Source organism: Globicephala melas, chromosome 2, assembly GCF_963455315.2.
Source record: "Globicephala melas chromosome 2, mGloMel1.2, whole genome shotgun sequence".
Lineage (NCBI taxonomy): Eukaryota > Metazoa > Chordata > Mammalia > Artiodactyla > Delphinidae > Globicephala > Globicephala melas.
Window position 1 is genome coordinate 125,442,440 of NC_083315.2, and position 24,634 is coordinate 125,467,073.

The following is a 24,634-nucleotide window of genomic DNA, read 5'->3' on the forward strand; positions in this document are numbered from 1 at the left end:
GACGCTAGAAACGAAGATCAATCTCATAGTGAATGGAATTATTGTAGGATTTGTCAACGAACATGTATTATTTTAAATTAGTTTTTGCATCAAACATTTTTATAGCTTTCATCTTTGCAGAAGTTAGATAAATGCAAATGGATTGCTTTCATTTGAATGGCTACTAGAAAGAGAGGATGATTAGATTTTTTAAAATTTTGGTTTAATTTACAAAACTGGACTGGGTAATTAATCCATTTGAAACGGATGAAGAACAGGTTAGCCAAAATTTTCAGAAAAATTTAATTGAGCTGAAAACCAATGTTGGGGCCAAAGTACACTTCATTCAATTTGATTATGAAGGGTTTTGGATGCTTTGAAAACTTATACACACTTCCTCAGAAAGAAAAACTTACTCTAGATTTCCAACAACATATTTGGTTGAAATGGCTGCCAGGGCTGTAGTGTAATTCTTGCAAAAGGACCAATATCAATACATATATTTGTAGCAGAGGAAACATGAGATTCTTTTTAACATACTTGGAACACCTTTAATAGCATAGATAAAATTTAGGTTTCTCACTGAATTTCATTAATAAAGATTGTTTTAAAATCGTATACATAGGTAATTTAATTTTTGTAATGCAGAAATAAATCTAGGTTGTAGAAATTACATATTGAAATAATTTGTCTTGGTTATAGAAATTACAAATTGAAACAAATTGGAGGTATTCCTTATTGTTAATCCATTTTACTCTGCTATTATCCTCAGAGGTTTACTACTCATTTTGTTTATAGCAATGCTGTGCTGTGCAAGTACAATGCAAGCCACAAATGAGAGCCACATATATAATTTCAAAATTTTTAGTAGCTATATTATAAATAGTAAATATAATCAAGGGGAGTTAATTTTAATTACATATTATATTTAGCATACTATATCCCCCAATTATCATTTCAACCTGTAATTAATAGTGTAAACATCATCGAGCTATTTTACACTGATTTAGTTTTTAATATAAACCTAATTTAATTAAAATTGAATAAAGTTAAAAATTCAGTGCTTCAGTGGCACTGACCATATTTCAATAGCCATTTGGGGCTAGTAGTTACCACATTGGACATCATTGGTCTACAGTCTTACATATTGATGTTATTAGTAGTCTTATAAACAATTAACAACTATTAGTTAGCCTAACATCGGTTTTATTTTAGTATCCACACATATCTCTGTTCTTGAATTTTCCTGCACTTAATAGAGTAAGCTCCTCTTAAATCCAAACCTACTCTAAGGAAGTACAAGAATCTAATTACTTCATTAAGTCTTTTATTGTAGCCAATTATTTTACTATAAATTATGTTTTCTTTACTTTACAGTTAGAAGATTATATTGATTCTCTTGTATCAATATAATGAATAAATTTGCATTAATAATGTTTGATTGAATTATTCTAATGTGTGGTTTCAGGTTATATTTTCCATAAATGTCTTTTTAGGCAGTAAAGGGAACTTTAGAAAATATTTGTTACAGGGTTTAGAACCACTGATCTACATGAATACAGTAATGGTGGTTTTTGTCTCTCTGTGCAGGAAAAACAAACAATATTGTATTGGGTTTTAATGAGAGAATTGTGCTGATTGATTTCTAGGCCTATTAAACTACTATACCAGCTCAGCTCTCTGAACTCAGCAAAACCTTACTGGCCATTACACTGACCTTTCTTCTTTATTGGATTCTTCTATATCTCTCTCCTCTTCTCATCGTTTCTGTCCATCTCACATTTTTCCTAAGCACATTAGATATATGTGTATTCTAATTAAGTGGTCTAGTGCATGAAGTGAGAGGAACATCAAACACTGAGAAAAAGCATAATAAAATGGGTTAGTGATGATATTGGTTATAAAATAATAAGGCAAAGTATATTCAAGTACTTACCATGTCTTAGTTATTGTGTTAAAGGCTTAACATATATTAGTTGATATATCTCAAAGCACTCTTTGAAGAATGCACAATTGTTTTTCTCCTTTTACTATTGAGGAAGTTGATATTTGCCTTTGGTCAGACCAGTAGTAAATAGTTGAGTTGAGAATTGCACTCAGATTTTTAATTCCCCAAATCCTAAGCACTATGATCTATTGCCTCACAAGGAAATAGAAGCGGGCTTTTAGTGGATGAAAGCTCCACACTAACACACCTGTGTAGAGTATAAGATCATTACAATTGCATGTTGTGTAGTTTTTACTTTAGTCCTTTTGTTTTAATCTAACAAACCATTGCTGGCAGCATTCAGATGAACAACACAGATGCATTTATGTAATAGTGCCCTGTGACGAAAAGATTATGTGTTGTTTCACTATCTATCTAGTTCTACAATATTAGGTTTGTGCTAGTCATACAGCTGTTGCTAAACAGAGACTCCCCAGAACTGTCTAAGTTAATATTGGCTCCAATCATTCTGCTGCCTATGGGGTATTAGAGCAAGACAGTGTTGTAGTTACATTTCAAAGGCAAAGGACCTTACTGTTCTCAGCTCACACACAGCAATTACAGTGGTCCTACATAATTTGCCATTCTTGTTTCCCTTTGCTGTTACTTTGCTGTTAGTACATGGAGTAATCTGCTTGTTATGTTTAACAAAGGTGTTAGCAGTATTTATTTCCTTAAAATGTTCTCTGTACATTAGGGGACACATGTTTTCTAGGGGACCAGTTTTAATAGACTGCTTTTCTTGTAGTCTCCATTTTAAAGAATAGGGTTTATATTCTTCCTTTGAAGGATTTTTCTAAGGAATTCTTTGATGGCAACTTTAGCCTTGCATTTTACCCACCATCACCTTGACACATGTAGAGTACTGATGTTTAGGAAAGTGGCTGAGATAAGTGGTTTTAAAATAGTGAGGGAAAATAATATTATCCTTTCTAAAACTTTTAAATGTTTTCAGTTATATCTATTAAATATATTAAAAGCATATTTTACTTAAATAGTAAACAAATAAATTTTGAGTGTTAACATTTTTAGCAAAATCTTAACCTCAGTCTTCTTATCTGTAAAAAAGAAATAATTATTAAAATAGGAACTTCTCAGCATTGTAATAAGGGTCAAAAGAAATCATATATTAAACTTAGTTTATACATGAAATTTGCATGTATGTTATTTCATAAATATTTTTGATGATTGGTATAATTAATATGACTTCTAGTTAAAGACTATTTTTGATAAAATTAATCCTAGCAAATGATGAATTCGCCCTATAAGTTTACTAATAGTTTAGATGTTTTATATTCATGAAGACATTTTCACCTAGCTTTCAAAAAAACAAAAAAGGGAAAAACTGTGCAAAAGCAAGATAGATTTGTGCAAGGTTAGAAAATGTATTGTCAGGTATGCTAAAATCTTATTCCATATTTTATTTTAATTATGAAAATCATCATTTTCTAATTATTTCTCTCACAGTGGTTTTAACATTTTTCAACAACCCCTCACCCGAAATATCAATACATTGTTAATTTTGCTAAGCTAGATGAGACATAGCAATGTATTATAGTCAGGAATAAAATTGTTTAATTGAAATTTAGGTGTGTATCAGTCAGCTAGTGCTGCAATAATGCTGTATAACAAACCACTCACAAATTCAGTGGTTTAAAAATTAAAAAAATTAATTTTCATATTCATGAATCATTGAGTGACTGCATCATGGCTGGTCTAGGCTGTATTCTAGAAAGTAGGCTCCAGGTGCCCAATTCTAGATTATAGATTGGGCTCAGGTTCAGGCCTGTACCTTATCATGCTCAATCTTTTGGGTCCAGCAATTACCCAGTGCATGTGGCCACCTCCATGTATCTTATTGTGCAATCCAGCTTGAGAGACAGTGGCTTGCTGAGGGCATTTTCTTCTCATGGTAAATGACTAGGGTTAAGGAAGCCAAGCCAAACTCCACAACCACATTTCAAGCCTCTACTTACAACTTCCACTAACATCCCATTGGCCGAAGAAATTCCATGTTCAAGTCAACGTCAAGATGAGGGCAAGTATATTTTGCCCATAATAAAGCTATACCATGGCCATAGTTGTGTGATCATATCATTGAAAAGTGAAGAATTGGAAACAGCCTAGCATCTAAGATAAGTATCACCTAGGGTAAGGTAAGTGGTTTGTTAAATGAGATGTACACAGTAGGATTCAAACAAAAGACAATTTTTTTTTTTTTCCTACTTCAGGTGTTGTGATTTCTTTATGTAGAAACCTCTTTCTTGGCTCTGGGTGAAATATTAGACATATCCCATACTTTTTTGGTCAACTTGAGATAATAAAATAGGAAACTTAAACCTTTACATAATTCAAATCTTTCCCCCTGCTTAGTGGGGAAAGCCTACCCTGAACTTAGACATCTGCAATAGAAGGAGCAGTTAATGTTTGACATCTCTCTTTCTTGCCACATTTGTTCTCTTACTCTAGCTGCTTTATTAGTGGGTTGGGTGGTTTGGGAGGGCTCTTTCAGAATTGATAGAAGTGGTGGAAGGGAAGTAAAAGGCCAGGAAACATCTTAAATGACCAGTTAATGGTAACATGGCATCGGATTCATTTGCAAGGCAAGTGGAGAATTTCCTGCTTTTTTTTTTTTTTTATTGTGAAGCATTTGGTGAGGACTTTTGTTTGTTTATTTCTGTTTTTTTTTTTTTAGAGTTCTCTCCTTGTAACTTTATATATCTTTGGTTGAGCTGCCAAGAGCCTCTTCTTTGATAGATATTTTAGCCTGGTTGATTCTACAACTATTCCCACTGCTTTCTAAACTAAGAAAACCTAAAATTACTTTAGCCCAGCTGTTTTGCTTTTCATGTTCTGGATATGATTTAGGTTCTTGCGATAAGAAGCATATCATGCAATGAATAGAATAGTTGGTCTTGTGACATGCATTTTAAAAATGCAGTTTCTAACAGGGGCCATTGGACAGAATTTTTTGATACAAGGTGATGGATGTGTTCCTCAAAATCCTGTGTTATGCTATTTTATTGAGTTAAGGGCAACATATACAAAGATAGGAGAAAATCACACATTAAGCCTTTCCAATACCTGGCAGACTGAGCCCAGGAGAAAGGTGGGAGTGAATGGTATTATGTTCAGGGAAAGAGTGCCACCTATTGGTACTTGCTGCACTAGACTGTATTCATATACTTTGCATTCAGTTACCATTTGGTGTGAAGGATTGACAAACGGAAAAATTCTTATAAACTAATGCAGTTTTTATACTATACTTTTCTTATTATCTTATTTAAGCTCATTCATGCAATGGTAATATGCATTGTAGCAGGGGATACTGTTGTGGCAGCTTTCCAATTCGATAGGCAGCCACCTGATCTTGGCTAGAGTAGCAGTTGGAGGCCTGATTCTTTGGGGTGGCTTTTGGCCCATTCCTTCCTCAGGCCCAAATCTGTCTCATCAGCCCTTCCAAAAATTCTCTAAGCCATTTAATACCCTGCAATAAAACCCTTTCTGTTTAATTAGCTAGAATGGATTCTTTCTTCTTGCACTAAATATAGATAGAGTAAATATTAGCTGAAGGTCAGACTCTAAAGAAAATAGAAGGCTGAGATTGCTAAATTGATCTGGCAGGGCTTAAAAATAGTAAATATCCCTCCAGATACTTGAATTTAAGACCAGAGAATTATGCAATGGTAGTATATGGTACATATTTGTGAAAATTCTACTTATTATTGCCTGGAGTCACTTAGAATGAAGCGCTTATTAAGTTATTATTAAGACTGTGGGTTGAGCTGGATATTTTTAGCTTCCTTAGAGGATTTATAGGAAAAATAAAATGATAAGCTTAGAGCTTTAAAAATCCTTGCTCATTGAATTATCACAAGATAAGAGGTCTTCTATGGTGCCCCTAATAGAATCCGATCCTTGAAGGCATAATATTAACATACAAAAACCAGAAACAGTCTGATCCTTTGAGTTGCCAAATTATCGATACAAAGTTAGATGAATTCATAGCCCCCCTAAATGTCTTATTTAAGTGTGGGGCGTCTGTTGGGAAACAGTGGAACTCTAAGAATTGAAATGGGGTACTCTGGGGGATCCAGATACATCTTAGTGCCTGAAGTCTGAATGTCACTGAGCCTCTCTTGGCAGGAGAGGCAACCCCTCCCTATCTGATAGTGTTGCCCCTTCCTTGTCTGAAGTTGTTGTCACTTGAGGCAGTTGATGCATAATGTGATATTACACAGTATGTTCTTTATTGTATCTGACTTCTTATTCAACATATTTTTGAGAATCATCTATATTGCTGCATGTGTTAGTAATTGATCCCATTTATTGCTGAATAATATTCCATAAAATAAATATACCACAATTTGCTTATCCATTTCCTGTTGATGGACATTTGGGCTATTTTCAGTTTGGGAAAATATGAATAAACCTGCTGTGAACATTTTTTGAAGTCTTCTTTTGACATATGTTTTTATTTGTCTTGTGTAAATATCTAGGAGTGGAATTGCTTGGTCATATAATAGGTGCTTAACTGCCAAAGAATTTTACAGAGTAGTTGTACAATTTATAGCAATTCAAGAGTCTGGTTGGTTCAAATCTTTGCCAACAATTGGTGTTGTCAAGTTTTTAAAATTTTAGTCATTCTACTGCATCTGAAGTAGCATCTTTTTGTAGTTTTAACTGATTTCCCTGATTACTAATGATATTTAGCATACTTCATATGCTTACGGGCCATTCTTATATATTCTTTTTTGAAGTGTCCATTCAAGAATTTGCCCATTTGTTTTAATTGGGTTTGTCTTAAGTAGTGAATTGTAAAAGTTCTTTATATAGTCTAAATGTTAATTTAATGATTAGTGATTTTTTGTGGTTTGTCAAAGAAAACTGTGACCCGCAAGGTCATAAAGATTTTCTCCCATTTATTTACAGGTGCTTTATATTTAAGAGCTCCTTCTATTATTGGTCATTCATGATGGCTTAGTGTTAAAATTTCTACTCTTGCCTTCCTTTGGTTTATTTCTCTGCATATCTTCTTCCATTCCTTAACTATCAAGCTTTTTAAAATCCCACTTCCTTCAAAGTTTTTTGTTTACTACATAATGCTGGATCTTGGTTTTATAAATTCAGTCTGAGAATTTCTATTTTGGTAAGTTACCTTAACTCATTTACATTTATTTTAATAAATGAATAGATACAATTTTCTTCGGCAGGTATATAGAATTTATAAATTCTACTTTTTGTGCTTCACTTGGTATCTAATTTATTAAGGTCATTTAAATATTTTTTCTTTATAACGTTCTTGATATAAAATGTTCTTCCTTCTCCATATACCTGGCATGCAGGTATTTCCTGATTATTTATTCTCTACCCCAACCTCCCAAAGCACAATTTTGGTATTATTTTGAGTTTAGTTATGTGTTCTTTTGAACCGTTTTTGTTTACTGCATATTTAGATAGTAGTCAATTTAGTAAGTTATTTTCTCACCCTTACATCATTAATAATGTTAATAAACTTTTATTAATTAGCATCCTTTTGGATTTATTTCTGTCCTTATTTGGCTATTTCCTCCATATATAATTTCATGTAGTTTTTTTTTTATTTTAAAACTTTTGAGACTTTGTGTGATTGAAAATAGTTTTATTTTGTCTATTTCTCTAAATGAGAATTTGCTAGTATAAAACTATGCCATTAACTTGTTTTTATTTTTCCCCAGTAACTTGAAAATGATGTATCACTGTTTTCTTGCCTACAGTGTCAGTGATTCATCCTATCAATCTGATGCTTGCTTTTAAGTCAGATCCACTCTCTAAGCTTGGAGAATTGCCACACTATTTTAGATATTCTTGAATTTCACTCTAATTTATCTAGATTGTGTGTGTGTGTGTGTGTGTGTGTGTGTGTGCATGACTGAGAGATTCTTTTGAAGTTTTTATCTTTCCTTAATTCTTAGGAACTGTGAATTTTTATTATTTAAAATATTTCCTTCATTTTATGTTTTTTTCTTCACATACTAGGACATCTATCATTTCAATATTGCTGCATCTACTTCTACCACTTATATCTTTAACTTTTTTTCACATTATTTATCTGTTTCTAATACTTTCTAGGAGAATTTCTTGACTTGATCTTTTAACTTAGTGACTTGCTTTTTTGCCACTAAATTCATACTTGATATTTTCATTTTAGATATTCTGTATTTTATATATAACAGTTGGACTATCTTTTTTTATAAAGATCTGACTTCACTCCATGTTACAATAGCCTTCCTGATCTCTTCGAGGAAGAGATTTATTTTAATTTCTTATTCTCTCAGGTTCATTAATTTTTCTTCACCTTTTATTATTACTCAGTTTGTTGTCTTTCTTCTCTAGGGTTTGTGTTCTTTGGAGGTCCCATTAGTTTTTCTGGTTAGATTATATTCCTTTTAGGAAAAGAGCAAAGGTGGATTAAAGTTTGATCCCTGGTTGGTGCATTTCTGCGTAAGTTTAGAGTGGGGGATGAATGAGGAAGGCATATTAGGATGGTGAGAATCTGAAATAGGAATATATACTTCCATTTTTGACAATCCACATGACCGTGTCTCTAGTGGAATTTCCCATCATTCTCTGAAATTCCTTTTCTCTAAGGGTTAATTCCCAGGGTTTTAATTATTCAGATCTTAGAGTCTAGAGGGGGCTGTGGAGAGAATATCAAAGGCAACTGGATCTTCCTGCACCATTTTTTCCATTTTCCATCCCAACCTGATTGCAATCTTGATTTTAGGCTACTGTAACAGTCAGTGTTCTCCAGAGAAAGAGAAAAAATAGGATATATCTATAATAACTCTATCTCTGCCTCTGTCTCTATCTCTCTAATCACTGGTCTCTTTACCACTGGAAATATAGTCATCAGTGCCTTTAAATCTAATCTGATTAGAGAACCAATTCCAGAAATCACAGAGCCAATTTTTAAAAACTCATTTTTAAGATTCTGTTCCTCTAGAACCACTGTTCTTGGTACCAAGCTCTGTATAAGTCAGCATTCTCTAAAGAAACAAAATCAATAGGAGACACACACTCTCACAGAGGGAGAGAGAGAATTGGTTCACATGATTGGGGGTTGTGAGGACTGGCAAGACTGAAATGCACCCCACAACAAAGAATTATCCAGTCTAAAGTCAATAGTGTCAGTGTTGGAAAACCCTGGTGTAAGGTGATATTTATAAGCTGGAATAACTCTACATAAAGCTAAGGGTGCAACATGAAGTATAAAACATTACCAAATGATCCTTTAATAAGCATATGATAGTTAAACTGTTATAGTTAAATTTGATCTTCTTAGACTGAAGTAATGTTCTAACACAAGAAATCTAGAATGTTGTAATTATATAATGGAATCTAACATTGCCAAATATTAACAAATAAAAATCTGGGGCAAAATAACATGTAATTTGTTTCTTTCTAATTATTTTTAAACATTAACTAATGCTTTCCTACAAAACAAAATAGTGTCAATGAATTTTGAGTCTAGGAGGTGACTGTAAAATTCTTTCTTTATATGATTACCCATTTTTTTAAAATAGAAACAAAGCAAATGTATCTTACCTTCCTCACCCTTTAGTCTATCATAAAAACAAAATCTGGTGGAAGCATAATTTGGAAAATACCAAAAATTTGAAGACTACCACCAATCACATTATGCAGATATGATGGCAATATCATATTAATTATTTTTTAATTTATTTTTTAATTTAATTATTTTTAAATTTTAATTATTATTAATATTTTGGTGTGTATCCTTGTTGTTTTCCTTGTTATGTAAATATATAATATATCTCTCTATATTGTACTATTTATAATCTCTATATCTCTATATACTGAGCTACCTATAATATCTAGCAATAATAGCTAATATCTAAATATTGAGCTATTTTTAATATCAAGACATATTTATATGTATTATATTTAGAATATCCATTATGATATTAGAATATCTTTTTTATCCATTATATTTGGGACATTTTCCTATAACCTTATATTTTCTTCAAGGACATGATTTTAATGAGTATATCTTGTGGCGGTATAATGAATTCAACTGATCCCTTTTTATTAGATATTTCATTTCCTCTTCTTTCATAGTGATATAATCCTGTACTGTTTAGATCTGCCTCTTATGTAATGTGTATAGCTTTATTATTTAGACCAATCTGAGAGCTTCTTTATAAATAAGGGATTCTTACATATTTACATGCACTGATGTAACTGATGTTGGTCTGTCATTTTACGTATTTAGTTTTTAATTTTCTTGTATTTCTTCTCTTTGACTATAAGTATTAATTTTCTTTTCTATTTTACCCTTCAATAATTTGTAAGGTATTCTATTAGTGGCTATATTATGCTATTTTAAAGTATCATTATTTAAACTATTTTCCTGAATTTTTTTCACTATAAAATTAAAACCATATATTACTTTCTTCTTCCTAGCTTATTTCTAGAGAGTGAAATTATATAAATCTCACACATTAAACAAATTCATACAAGGATATTTAGAATTAATGGATTTCCTCAGAATATTTACATTAGAAAGTGGGAAATAAATGAAATTTTTACACTGAAAATCTGTCCCCTATTTAATAATGTGATCCCTTTTAATTTTCAAAGAATTTTAGTAAACTTTTTAAATTCATAAGTCCTAGAATATATTACTAGAAAATTAGAAATACAAAATATTAAGATTTTTAGTTTTTGTATACCAGTCTTGAAGAATCACTTTATTTTTATGTTTCTACTGTAACTATTGATGATTATACTATGTGTGTAAGATTCTGAGGGAAATGGTAGTAGGTTCTACTCTAATGTATATTAATCTCTTTTAAGAAACATATTATTTTATTGTTTTTTCATATGTCTATACATAAGAATTATGTACAACTACCTTCCATTTTCCACCCTCCAATTCCTGTAAATTTGAGAATTATGAATGAAAATCGATGTAAAAGTTATTGTTCTTTCACTTCTATTATTTTAGCAAATACATCCCTTTTGGTGGGTAGAAATCCTTGCTTTAATCTTTCATTTCAAATGAGGTCTACTCTTTGGCTCAAAATGAATTATCTTTTGGGACAAATTATTTTCATCTGTCCCAATGTGTTGAATTCAATCTTGATAATGGTGGTAATAATAAAATATTATTACAACTGCTTTGTGAGGAATAAGGTCATCTTTAAAGTGTTGTTTGAATTTTAAACTGTATTAAAACAACAGCTCAATTGGGGATTATAAAACTTAAGAAGTTAAGTACTTACAAAATTATGGAAAATATTCTGATTGAATATTTCCATAATAAAGGAAAGTTAAATATTCTTTCATTATGAATGACTAATTAAAATAAATTATTTAAGAAAAAACAGTATGCATTTATCAGAAATTTAGTTTATGTGTTATATTCTTTTTTTGTTATTGTTGTTAACCAGCACCATGATTTTTCAAATTTATTTCCAAACTGATCATGAACCAACTGTCTGTAACGAATAAACAGCTGATACATCGTATTATTATGAATATAAAGAAATGAGAATAAATTTTCCATAAACATTAAACTTCTGGGTGATTTAAAAAATTTGCACAGGAAGATAATAGCACCATATCTTGGTGGAATTTTTTTTAATGTAGGTATTTAAACTCCCACAGCCTACTTCCCTCCTAAGAAATACAAACTTGTTTGGATGTCAAGAATGCTCTTGCTCATCAATCACACTACAATTTTTATCTGCCTTCTGTGTTTTAATGGTTGTGGGGTTGCTCTGCTCTAAGTGTCTTAGGCCTGGTCTAGAGCAAAGCATTCACCACCGGAACAATCTACTGGTATAAACAGAACCCCAACTCCTTAAATGCTGGAAGATAATGGAAGTCTGGGAAAATCACTTTGGATGGGTATTGAGAGTAGGCATACAGTGCTGAAGCCAGCAGTGGGGCTCATGCAGAACATGTGGGTCAGGATCACTGTGGTTGTCAACAGGTGAGGGGTCAATCCTACAGAAGTACAGGGAGCCTGAGTGGCAATTTCCCAGCTGCTGTGCTCTCAAGGCCTGAGTGCTCTCAAGGCACCCAAGTCAGTGTCTGTAAATGCACAGCCCTTCCTACAGCATAGTCTTCCCTTCTTTGCAGGGAGCTCTTCAGTTCTTGGGTAAGTACGTTAGAATTCTTCTTTGTAATAACTGTCCCTTTACTTAAGCCTGTTTCTTGTCTCCAAAACTTTGCTCTCTACGTCTTATCCAGTTTTTGTTTACTTGTGTCTTAGTAAATACAAACTATTTACTCATAAAGGTTCTCAAATGAAAAGCAGAAGGTCACCTAGTCAAACAATAAACTTCTTTATTGGGAAGAAATTTGCTAGTCTATTCTATGTAGGCTCTATGAACGATTTTGATCTGGACATACCAAGTGTTTCTTACGTATTTCTCCTACTTTAAATTCACAAAGAAATAATAAGAATTCAAGTGCTTATTGCTCCCTGCATTGACTATTGCAATTGTCTTCTTACTGGTCTCTCTGCCATTATTTTCTCCTACCTTCAATTTATTCCACACACTGATGACATTTTACATTTTCTAAAGCAGAAACACTTGGCATTCTTGAATGCCAGGCAAGGAAATCTAAACTCCTTGCCTGGCATTCAAGAATCTACTCAGTTTGTCACCGCCTTGCTGTTCATGGCTTGCTCTCCACTGTCATACTTGGTATGCGTCATGCCCTAGAGGAAGGTGAGCTTGGTGAAGCTGCACATGCCCTTCATTTCCTTGTCATTGTCCTTGAGGTTAAGCAGTTCTTTCCACTAGACATGTTTCTCTCTTCCCTTTTATGCTCTCTCCTTTTTGAAAACTTTTTAAACTTTAAAACACAGCTCAAATGATTAATTCTTCTTTAAACTTTCCAGGATAATTTCCAATCACTATTCATGTCTCTCACTTTGGGGGATCCCTCAGGATGTCTCATTCTTCCTTTATTGAAATGTTTTATTCTTATATCTACGTTTCCCTACTGGGTGTTAAGCTTTGTGAAGCAGATCCTGGATCTCATTTTTTCTTATCACAATAACTAGCAAAATATCTGGCTCATAGTAGGTCTTTAATATACATTGATTTTCATTAAAGATTATAATGATATATATTTATGTGTTTTGAATATTAAATTAAAAATTAATTAATTATATTTTTAGTAAAGTGTTATTTCATAAGAGCAAGTATTTCTTAATATCCAAAATGTCAAGTTGTTTCCTCCTGATAAAAACAAAAAGCACCATTGTTAGGAGACACAAATATAGTACAAATTAACATAGAAAGTTAAAGAATTATATTTTTAAATTAATAATGCTGAATATGTACTATAAACATATTGTTACTTGATAATTATCTTATTTAAGCTAAATCCAAGAAAAATTTAAAAAATATCTTTATTTCAAAACAGTAAGGTATTAGAATTGAGTTTGGGGATTATGTTTACAATTATGTTATTGTGTTTAATATTTTGAAATGGCAAGATATGCTTTGTATTTGGAGATTTTTTTTCCTAATACTTTTCTCTAAGATGCTTGATTTAACTCAGTAACTATCCCTTTTCCTCTGTACTAGCATCACTTAAGGCTATATGAATTTTTGTTTTATTCAAGTTGCATCACTAAAACATGAGCATTTAAGTTCTTAAGTTTGCTTTTATTCTTTGGTGCATTGTGCATGCCTATGTACATTCATGTGAAGTGATTTTTTAGGAGGTAAGACAATCTAGTGTTTGATCAAGAAATTTTATATCAGCCCAAAAATCAACTATGAGGGTGGATGGAAACAAGATAGATGTGTGTGTGTGTGTGTGTGTGTGTGTGTGTGTGTAGATAAGTGAAGAGAGGAACAGAGTTGTATTGAACTAAAAACACATCAGAATGAAAATAGACTTCAAAATGACTGGCTCAGAGGAGAGTGATACTGTTAACAAATTAGGTTCATTTTGCCTAATGCACAGCAAGCCAAAACGCTGGGACACTGAGGTTTACTGCAAAGAGAGGGTTGATTCCTAAATCAGCCAAGCAAAGAAACTGGAGAATAAGCCTCAAATCAGCCTCCCTGAAGGCAAGGGGCTCAGGGTATTTTGAGGATAAAGAATCAGGTTGAGGTGTGGGGAGCATGTGGAAACGTGTTGGAAAAGGGAGCAATAATTGTGTAACTATTATAGTCAGCTGTGTCTAGTTTCTGTAGCTCAAACCAGACACAGCTGACTCCAAGTTCCTGGAAAACAACTCAGGCAAACATCTTACTGTTTAGGCTATGTGCTGCCTGAAGGACAGGCAAGTCTTTTGTAGCAGCAATTAAAACAACCTTGATTAGTGAAGGCAGGTTACGGGTAAAACGGATTTCACTAATGATAACCCACAGTTTCGACATCACCAAGATGGTGCCGTAGGTCATTCCTGAACTTGCTCTCCTTACAAGGAGAATGACCAACAGCTAACTATTCATAGACAAGATGCCACTGAGAAAATCCTAGAACACAGGGCGAGGCTGAAGGACCCTTTGAACTACAAAGATGAAGGCAAATGGCATTCTAAAGGTAAGAGGAGCAGCTACACACTGACCGCATTTGCCCCTCCCCCAGGCTAGCACCATACTGTGATGGAGGTCTCCCCTGAGCTTACAGTTCCTCCAGTAGGAAAAGAGAGCCTAGGGTGGACGTCCAGCTCCCTCAGTGTTGTGGGTCACTTCTTGGGAGTCCCCGCTCACTCTCGCCCTACGGGGATCACAGGGGAATCTGCTGGGCCTGATCCCTGGGAAGGTGGCTGTGAAAGAGAAGCGGGGTAGGGGCTCGCAGTAACCAGCACTGGGATCTTGGCAGAATGACTGGCTCACTAGAGGGCATAGATGAAACAATATAGGCAGTGTTATGAGCAAATATTTTGGAGGCTGACTGGCAGGTTAAATTCTGGTTTTGCCACTTACTTAGAGGTACGTTCTTTGGCAAGTTACTTAGTGTCTCTGTTACTCAGTTTACTCTTTGGTAAAGTATAAAAGAAGCTACCTCATAGAATTATGGTACTAAATTAGTCATTTTATGTTAATCATTTAGAACTTATTTCTTATCAGCTGTAATTATGTCATAGAAGCACTTCAAATATATAGGAATATTAATAATAGCTAACACTTTTTGTAGAACTTACTTTGTGCCAGGCACTTGACATATATTACTTCATTTAATCCATCAGTTACTCTCTGTGTGCCAACAGGAAAGTAATGACATATTCAAGACAAGTAATATAAGGAGAGCTGAAAATACTTAAATAAGGGGTATTTATAGCATAGGGCTAGCATAGCAGGGGGTCTTTACCAGCCCTAAGCTTGAAGGGGGAAATGGAGTTACTAGGACGTAGTGTATGTAACTATACGAAGAATTGCCAACCAGAGCTGTGGTCTTTGATAGGTAAATGTAGCCAATCTACAGTAACTTGGCAAGAAGAAAGAATAAATACCCTTCATGCCCTACCATCCCCATCTCTGGTTCAATGTGACGATAGAAGGCAAGAGAGCTCAATGTACTCTCTGAGTACAAAGTAAGTTACGGATAAATGGAAAGGGGATAAATAGAACTGAATGCTGTCATCAACAACAAAAAAGACAAATATGTGAGGTGATAGATATGTTAATTATGTGGTGGGGATCTTTTCACAATATATATGTACTTCAAATCACTACAATGGATACTTCAAATATCTTACAGTTTTGTTAATTATACCTCAATAAAGCTGGAAATTATTAGAAAGAAGGATAATGGGAGCAGTATTGACAGATAGACATAAATATTATATAATATTGAGAAAAGAGTGTTTGCTTTGGCTAGTATAAGGTACTTTATATTTGAGTGAGACACTGATAGTGCTAAACTGAAAAAGAAAGTCATGTTTATACTTTGGACATGGTTCAAGAAGGGAAAACTGTGGCTTGAGCCAACCACATTATATTGTTTTAGAATAAGTTCTCATTTTCCTTCCAACTTTTCCACTAGGAACTGGTAGTCTGAAACTAATCATGATAACAGGGAAATTAATCCCAGGACCATTGAGGAGATTGTTCAAGAGCACTGAATCATATTAAAGGAGCTTAAATCACTAGCACTAGATAAATTAACTTTGTAAGGACATTTCTGCAGTTTTAAACTTTTTCCAACTCCATGCAGGGCACTTTTGCCCAATGTCTTGACAGTGCCTCAAATTCAACCAGTAAAAATAGTTCATCCTCCATTCCCAAATTTACTCCTACTTCTTTTTTTCTTAATGTCAATCTCTTAATTCACTTGATTCTCCTAGTTATATGTTCCTGAACCTTCATAGTTCTGTCTTTCCCATTTGATGAGTCTCTATAGCCAACCATTTTTCAGATGCTGCTGGCAAGCATTCTACCATTTCTTAAATCTCCTACCAATCCCACTCAAGTAATCCTAGCTCAGTCTTTTCTTACATTAGTGTAAAACTGCTATATTGAATGTGTATAGGGAAACACAAGGCTGAGTAGTATGCTGCTTATGCTGTGAATCATCTCATAGTTTAGTCTGCCTCCCTCCCGGATTATAGTGTCATCTCCTTTCTGGCCTCGTTTTACCCATTTTCATGCCAGTCTAATTAGCCCTGAAGACTGCTCCCAGTTAAAAGACAAAAATATAGATCTGATCATGTCACATCCTAATAATCTTTACATGAGCCTTTCCTGAATCACCAAAATTCCATTATGGTGATGAATAAACAGTATGGAAGTAGTTCTCAAGTTAATGGTTCTTATTTTCTCAACTGGAAGTGCTGGTGAGTGGGTGGTGACTAAAGAACAAAAAGTACGTTCTCTTAGAGGAAAATCTCTGGGCTGTTTGATTAATTTATACTGATGAGTTAAAAGAAAAACTCTAAGAAACTCTCCATAAGGTTAACATCTGGTTTATGAATTTGAAAAAACATGCCTTTTTCTACTTAATTTAAGTTGCTATGATTCTGAAAGTTTTACAGTAGAGAGTGGGACTATAACCTTCAAAAATTAATTATTCAACTATTTAATAGAATTTTTAATGCTCAATTATCTTTTAAGAATATTGCATAAAACAGAGAAAATAAAATAGGAAATTGCTGCATTACAGGCTAAACTATAAAAGGAATAAAGACTTAAGTAGTTTCTTGCCTAGTATTCCTAAAATCTCTTTTAAATTCTATAATAAAATTATCATTCTACAAATTTAAATACTGTAACGATGTTAGCGATATTAGGTTCAGTCATTTCCATCACTTTTATTTAAACTTTCCTAATTTTAAGAAATAAGAGGGAAGAGAAGCTCTACAGTGATGGACACCACAGCACTGATTTAGAGGAATATTATAGACCTTCAAGAATAAGTATTTCTCCTCCAAGCAGTGCCCAGATAGGGCATTTCTAATTATTACAATTTATAAGACTTAATAATTTTACTCACAACAGAATAAGACAGTTAAAATGTCACTTCACAGATAAGGAAATTGAGGTGCATGGAATTCAATAATTGCTCAGGGTCACATTGCTATTAAGAGCTGGAGCTGGAATTTAAACCCCAGGTTTTTGGTCGCATTGACATTCCTAGATCTTTCCATTTTGCACTGTTCTTCCAATCAATATTTTTTACTAGACTATTTATCACTTCAGATGTTCCAAATCCAATTACAGAGGTACTCAAGGGTGAGTTAAATTTTGGCCTCCAAACGCTGCTCGCTGGGAGTGTGATAACGGTCCCTCAAGAACTGTCTTGATTTATCTGTAGTCTTTCCTCTTGTCTTATTTCAGAGGGCTGAAATGCTGCTTCAACAAATACCTCAGTGCTCTGTTATCACCACTATTTGTAAGGTTTTCTAACAATTGCAACATAGTTTTCCAGACTCACTTTTTCCGAATTTTTACTTCTGCACAATCTTCTCTTCCATGCTGCTTTGTTTTTCTCCCAAGCAACTTAAAATTTACTTTCATCCTTTCTTTTCCATTCTACAGTCATCTGCTCCTTCTGTAACCTTGATTTCTGTAGTGGAATTTTATTTTCTGTTTCCAGTTATCCTGTAAAAGATCCTTTCTTTTCCTTTAAAAACTTTTGTATTTAGAAGAACACATTTTATTCCTGAGTAAGCCCAACAAGGGAAAACAAATTCTCTCAAAAACAATGCAAATGTTCTCATGTGGCTTTTTTTATATCTCAAATTTAAACCACCTTCTGCTCCAGAAACATTTATGTAAGTGACAGTTCAAAGGTTGTTAGACAGAAATGCCTACATGGTGAATTGCTGAATTCGCTTTTTAATCTTCTGCTATCCACCTGCATTTACATTTGTTTACCTTTCTTACATAAGACTATATGACTATTCATGATATAAATTATTTGTTTTCCTTGATAATGTTGCTTGGAAAATAATACAATGCTTTTAAATAAATTTGCCTTCAATAACTAAAACCCATTTAAGACCTAGCTATTGATAACTAAGAATAATTTATAAATAGTTAGATTTCTTAACCTGAGTGTTTAAATGATTTGAATTGCTAGCTCTTTCATCTCTTTCCTCATTTGTTCTTTGTAAAGACACTACAATAGGTATTATTCAATAAGTATTCCCTAAATATTAAAAATTTCCTTATCAACACAAATTATACTTAGAAAATCTGATCCATATGATTTCTATGAAGTTTGAAAATATATACCAGATAAAATAAGAAGCACTGAAAACTGTAGGAATTCTAAACACTTTTCACGAAGTTCAACTTTTTGAATAAGCAAATCCTGCCAAGTAACCACTCAAAGTAGAAAGTGCATAGTACCTTCCGAAATACTGTAGCTGATTTGGACTTAGAGTCACATGGCTCTTTCATTTTTTTTTTTTTTTGCAAGACCCAGGTGGATTAGGCACACATAATTTGGAGTTTATACATTATCAGCTTTATATCAATTCTGGAAAGCAGGTACAGATGTCCTGGAAAAATTCTGATCATAAATAATTGAAAGGTGGTTTCTTCATGTTATAGAAGCTTTTAGCTGCATCCTACCAAGATCACAATGTACATGATGTTAGGGTAGGAATTAGAGTGTCCGGTGGATTTTATTGCTGTTTAGAGACAATCTTTGTGTAGTTGATCCTATTCACCTCAAACAGATATTTGTAGGTTAAGTAGTAGAGCGGCAAGTTCAACTACCCTGATTGTCACAGTCACTGTAATCCTTTCAGCATAGATCAACAATGATAGGTCACATGGTGGAAGTGGGAAAGTCAGGAAGGGGAGGGGAAGGTAGCAGATAAAATAGGTTATCTTGGCTACAGGTCAGTTCTACATCACAAGAAGCAGTCAGGCACTCGGGCACACAGAGATGAAATGTGAAATTCAGCAAACCAAGTGATGCAGAAATCAAATGCCCATGGAAGGCATTGGTGAACCAACATTCCCTGTTCAGTCAAAGTCTCCTGTCAGGAGTCTGAGCAGTCAGCAGCTTCTGGTTAGGCATGGAGTGTATTATAGTTGCAGAGTAAAAATAACTTCGACTTTTCTATAATCACTTTATAAATAATAAAATGTGTCCAAAGCCATCACACACCCTGATTATTTCATATAATATTTAAAACCACCAAGGGAAAATGTCATTCTTACATTGAAGAAAGTAATAAGAAGTCATGATAAGAATGGAGGTTGACACTTGGCCATGTGTTCTGAGGAAGAAGATTCATACTGGTCTTGTGCTCGTTACTAGAATTAAGTTAATGCCTGAACTCACACATGAAGCTTAGGAACATTTGTGGAACAGGAAACCACATAATTTCAACCTGTAATTGTATTCAATTCTCAAACAGAATAGATGTGCTCTCCTTGTATTTGGCTTCTCGACGTAGAAAATTATATGGAAATCCTGGGATGGCCATGTTGTGATAAAAACTTGTTTTTCAAAAAGTAGGTAAACTAGACCCCTTATGACTGAATTTTAAAAGGAAAACTGATGCTTTTGACCAGTAATTACTAAACACTGGTGCTGCTAGTGCTGGGACTAGGGTTAGTTTTGTGTGTGTGTGTGTGTGTGTGTATGCACACATATGTATATTTAAATATGTACTTAATATTTTGTGTGAAATGAGATAAGAATATATAGTATTTTAATTATACTAAATTTATTAAATATGAGGAATTCTTTATTTTCAGATCATGAATGTCATACAGTTTTAAGAAAAATAAATTGTTCTTTTACAAAATAGTAGTAAAGGAAATAATACGTAGTGAAAATATCTATTTTTTTAAACTGGCAGACTATGTACCAGGCACTGTTTTAAACTACTTACAAATACTACTCCTGTGGTGGCTACCTTTAAAAAGGGCCACATATCATTTCTTGCTTCTCTCATTAAGATGTGGAGTTTATTCCTTTTCTTTCCAATCCCTGTGATTTGCTATGACCAATAGAAAGTGAGAGAAGTTTTTTTTGTTACTCTCCAGCCTCAGCCTTAAGGTGCTTGTATAGATTCCACTCTCTCCCACTTGGAATGCTGTTTACCTCAATGTAAAAAACATCAGGGGTCCTCCAAAGAGGCCACAGGAGGGAGATAGATCAAAGTACCCCAGCTAACCACCAGCTATAGGAAGATGGCCAACCTGAACCACCTAGCTCTAGTGAAACTTCCAGATGATAAGTTTATGAACAATCCCAGGGGAGAGAGCACCAGAAGAACTGTTCTGCTGATCCCTGCCCAGACTGCAGAATCCTGAGCAAGTTAAATGGTTAATATTTTAAGTCACTTACTTTGGGATTGGCATGTTATGCAACAAGATATATCTAATACACTCCATTACCTATTATGTCACTATCACAACTTTCTAGTATGCTGTTATTATCCCCATTTTAAAGATGAGGAAACTGAGATTCAGGGTTGTTAACAGCTTGCCAAAGTCATACCCTGAACAAGCAGGATTTCTTAGATTCAGGTGTAGGCAAAATTTTGGAACCTAGTATGTTAAGAAGATATTTGTTTTGTTTTTAAATATCCATACCTATTTAAAAAAGTTGGCAGTACTATGTTAGTCCTGTATGTAAAAAAAAATCCCATTTAGTGAAACAAGAAACTTAAAAATTACTCTCAGAATATTTATCATATCATAAAGCATGAGACAATTATGTTTAATAAAAACTCTCTATGTGTCCATTGCTTATATCTTGTCTGAAGTTCCTGAAAGCCATAACGGAAGGAAAGTTTGGCATGTAGGTATTTTATTTGGAAAATGATCCCAGGGAGCAGTAGAGAAGTAAAACAAGAAGTGAGAAAACAATCCAAGGATGCAATATTAAGTTGGCATTTGTTACTGGCCACCTGAGCTCTATCCAGTGGACCTCCTAAGGAGTCTTATGAAATTAGTTCATGACTCCTTACACTTGGAAGAAAGGGAGAAGACTATCATTAGGAAGAGTGGTTTCATGGAGGTTAACTCTCCACACTTCTATGTAACCCAAGCATCCTAGAGTAGGAAAGAAGAAGCACAGGGCACTGGCATGAAGCAAGGCGCTGTCAAGTGCATTTTCACAAAACTGGTCAAAGTCTGAGAGGAAATGATGACCAGAACTTTGACAGGAGGAAGAGGTGGGGCCAGGAGGATTTGAAGTGGCCATAAAATGAATCTTATACGCATACTTAAATGCATTTCTTTGGAAGACACGGCAAGAATATTGCTTTGTGTGAATTCTCAATAAGGTTAAATAACCATAGGTTGAATGCCCTAAAACCAATATTAGAAAGATTACTAGAGGGAAGAAAGCATAAGCACTTTTCTTATGACATCTGACTTCTAGAGATTTGCTTCCCGCCCAAGGTCAAGAGCAAACTAAGAGAGGCATTAAACTGCATGTGGTATTTGACCTTGGCTGAACTTTCCCTAGTTTGCACCCCCTCCCTCCACTTTTCTTTTTTGCTTTTGAAAGCCAAGCATGACTAAAATATCCATGGAAGAGAAATGCTAAAATTCTCTTAATGAGCTACCCTTGCATTTGGTTACATAAGGTCAAAGGAAAGCACACTTTCTATTTAAGCCAAGCCAACTACTCACAGCAATGTCAGTGTGAGAGAACCAGTTTGAACTTAACATTAACTAGCTTTTTAGTGGGCTGTAAAACTTGCTCAACGTATGAAGTACTTCATAATTATAGGAGATTATGGTCATATTCTGAATAACTGAGGCAGAAAGACCCTGAATAAAGCAAATTACATTTAGCTCTGAATTATAAAACAGTTCAATGCATTTCATATCTTTGGGAATATTTTGAAATGGTTGTGAATTTTATAAACTTTTAGGAAATGCTAAATAATTGTGTTAGGCATGCAATGACAGAAGTGCAAATTAATACATATTTATAATTCATAGTTACATGAAATAAGATTTCTTATTACCTGGCATAATTTTTTAAAGAAATCAACCTACTCATTGTAGCTTTAAGTAAGGTATTGAACACATTTATTTTTCTTGTCTCTTATTTATTGAAGTACAGTTGATTTACAATGTTGCATTAGTTTTAGGTGTACAGCAAAGTGATTTAATTATACATATATATATCTTTTTTTTCAGATTATTTTCCCTTATAGATTATTACAAAATATTGAGTATAGTTCTCTGTGCTATACAGTAAGTCCTTGTTGTTTATCTACTTTATATATACAAGTGTGTATATGTTAATTCCAAACTCCTAATTTATTCCTCCTCCGTTTTCTCCCTTGGTAACCAAAAGTTTGTTTTCTATGTCTGTGGGTCTATTTCTGTTTTGTAAATAAGTTCATTTGTATCATTTTTTTAGATTCCACATATAAGGTGTATCATATGATATTTGTCTTTCTCTGTCTGGCTTACTTCATTTAGTACAATAATCTCTAGGTCCATCCATGTTGCTGCAAATGGCATTATTTCATTCTTTTTTATGGCTGAGTAGTATTCCATTGTATATATGTACCACATCTTCTTTATCCATTCTTCTGTCCATGGACATTTAGGTTGCTTTCATGTCTTGGCTATTGTAAATAGTGCTGCAATAAACATTGGCTGCATGTATGTTTTTGAATTATGGTTTTCTCTGGATATATACCCAGGAGTGGGATTGTAAGATCATATGGTAGCTCTATTTTTAGTTGTTTAAGGAATCACCATACTGTTCTCCATAGTGAACTCATGTTATTTAACAAATGCATACTGTTATATCTATAACCAAGTGTAATAATTTATCTTCCCTTATTTGAAAAGGGCAGCTGATTTGCTCTCACAACAAACAGCTTTGCTGTAACTCCATACATCACATATATTGTGTTGCTTCCAGAACAATGTCAATTTCCTTGCTTCCTAAAACATTTTGGATTGTTATTTAGTGCCCAAGAGGCTAATTGTAAAGGGGAGGCTGGTGAGGAGTTGGAATTTTAAAATTAACATATATGAGACTAGATATAACCACTGCCTAAACCATCATTGAAAGTGTAAAGAACTTTTGTGAAATGCTTTTGAAATTAAATATTTTTGAACTTTACTGAAGGACGTAGAGTAGATGTTCAAGTGTCATCTACAAGTAAATTTCCATTTTACCAATATTAATTTAATTTACATTCTCCAACTAACATGAGGAAAAGAGTAGAGACCAGTATTTACTTTCCTTCTTTTTCTAAGAAATTGTACATAATGTGATGTGAGTGAATGCAGTTTACAGAGAGTAGTTTCCCCCTAATTACTGAATGGCATTGATTTGGAGTGCTAAAACCAAGTACTCCTAAGTTTTCAAATTAATATTGGTAACTTCAATGACTGTATTAGTATATGACATACTAAAGACTCGATCTAGGGACTGCTGAATAATTCTTTAGTAATTAAGCATAGCTTATAATCAGCATCCATCTTGGGTCTTCAGGGAAAAATAATAGTGAACTAGGGATGAAAAAGAAAAGTCAAATGTCAAGAATTCACATGTGATATTTACTTAAAATCTAAATATTATAGCCATGTTATGGAATTTGCAGTGGCTTGCTGGTGCTTCAACTTGAGCTACAAATTGATGCCAAATCTTTCCTTCTGGAGTCAAAAGTCTTGGTAACTTTCTTGAATCCTTCTTCATTACTATTGTTGGTACATCTCTAAAGAGTAGAAGAATCTGGTGTCAGATTTTATATCCTTATTATCAGCAATCCAGCACCATAGCCTCAAGGAAAATAATTACTCTGGTCCCAGTATTATCTTTGAATTCTAATTGAGACTTTTTTGTGTGACATTTACTTACTTGTAAGGACAAAAAGCCTCTTTTTATACACATATAGGTATTTAAATATAGTTATTTTATGAAAATATAAAGTAATTTCTTCTTAGATAAAAAGATACATTTTAAATCTGTAAATAAATATAAATGGAACATATTTAAAAATATAAATTACTGAAAGTTGAGATCCATTTAGGAATGGACCTAAATTAAACAGGAAAAAAGCAATAGATACTGAGGAGAAATGTTAGTATTACAAAATCTCAAAATTACACAACCCCAATGTTTATGGATTCATAAGATTTTATAAAATATCCTCAATAAATAGTCAAATGGTATCTGTAAACTCACTAATAAAGGTATTTCACATTTCCAACTATTTTGTGACAGTCTAAATAGAAA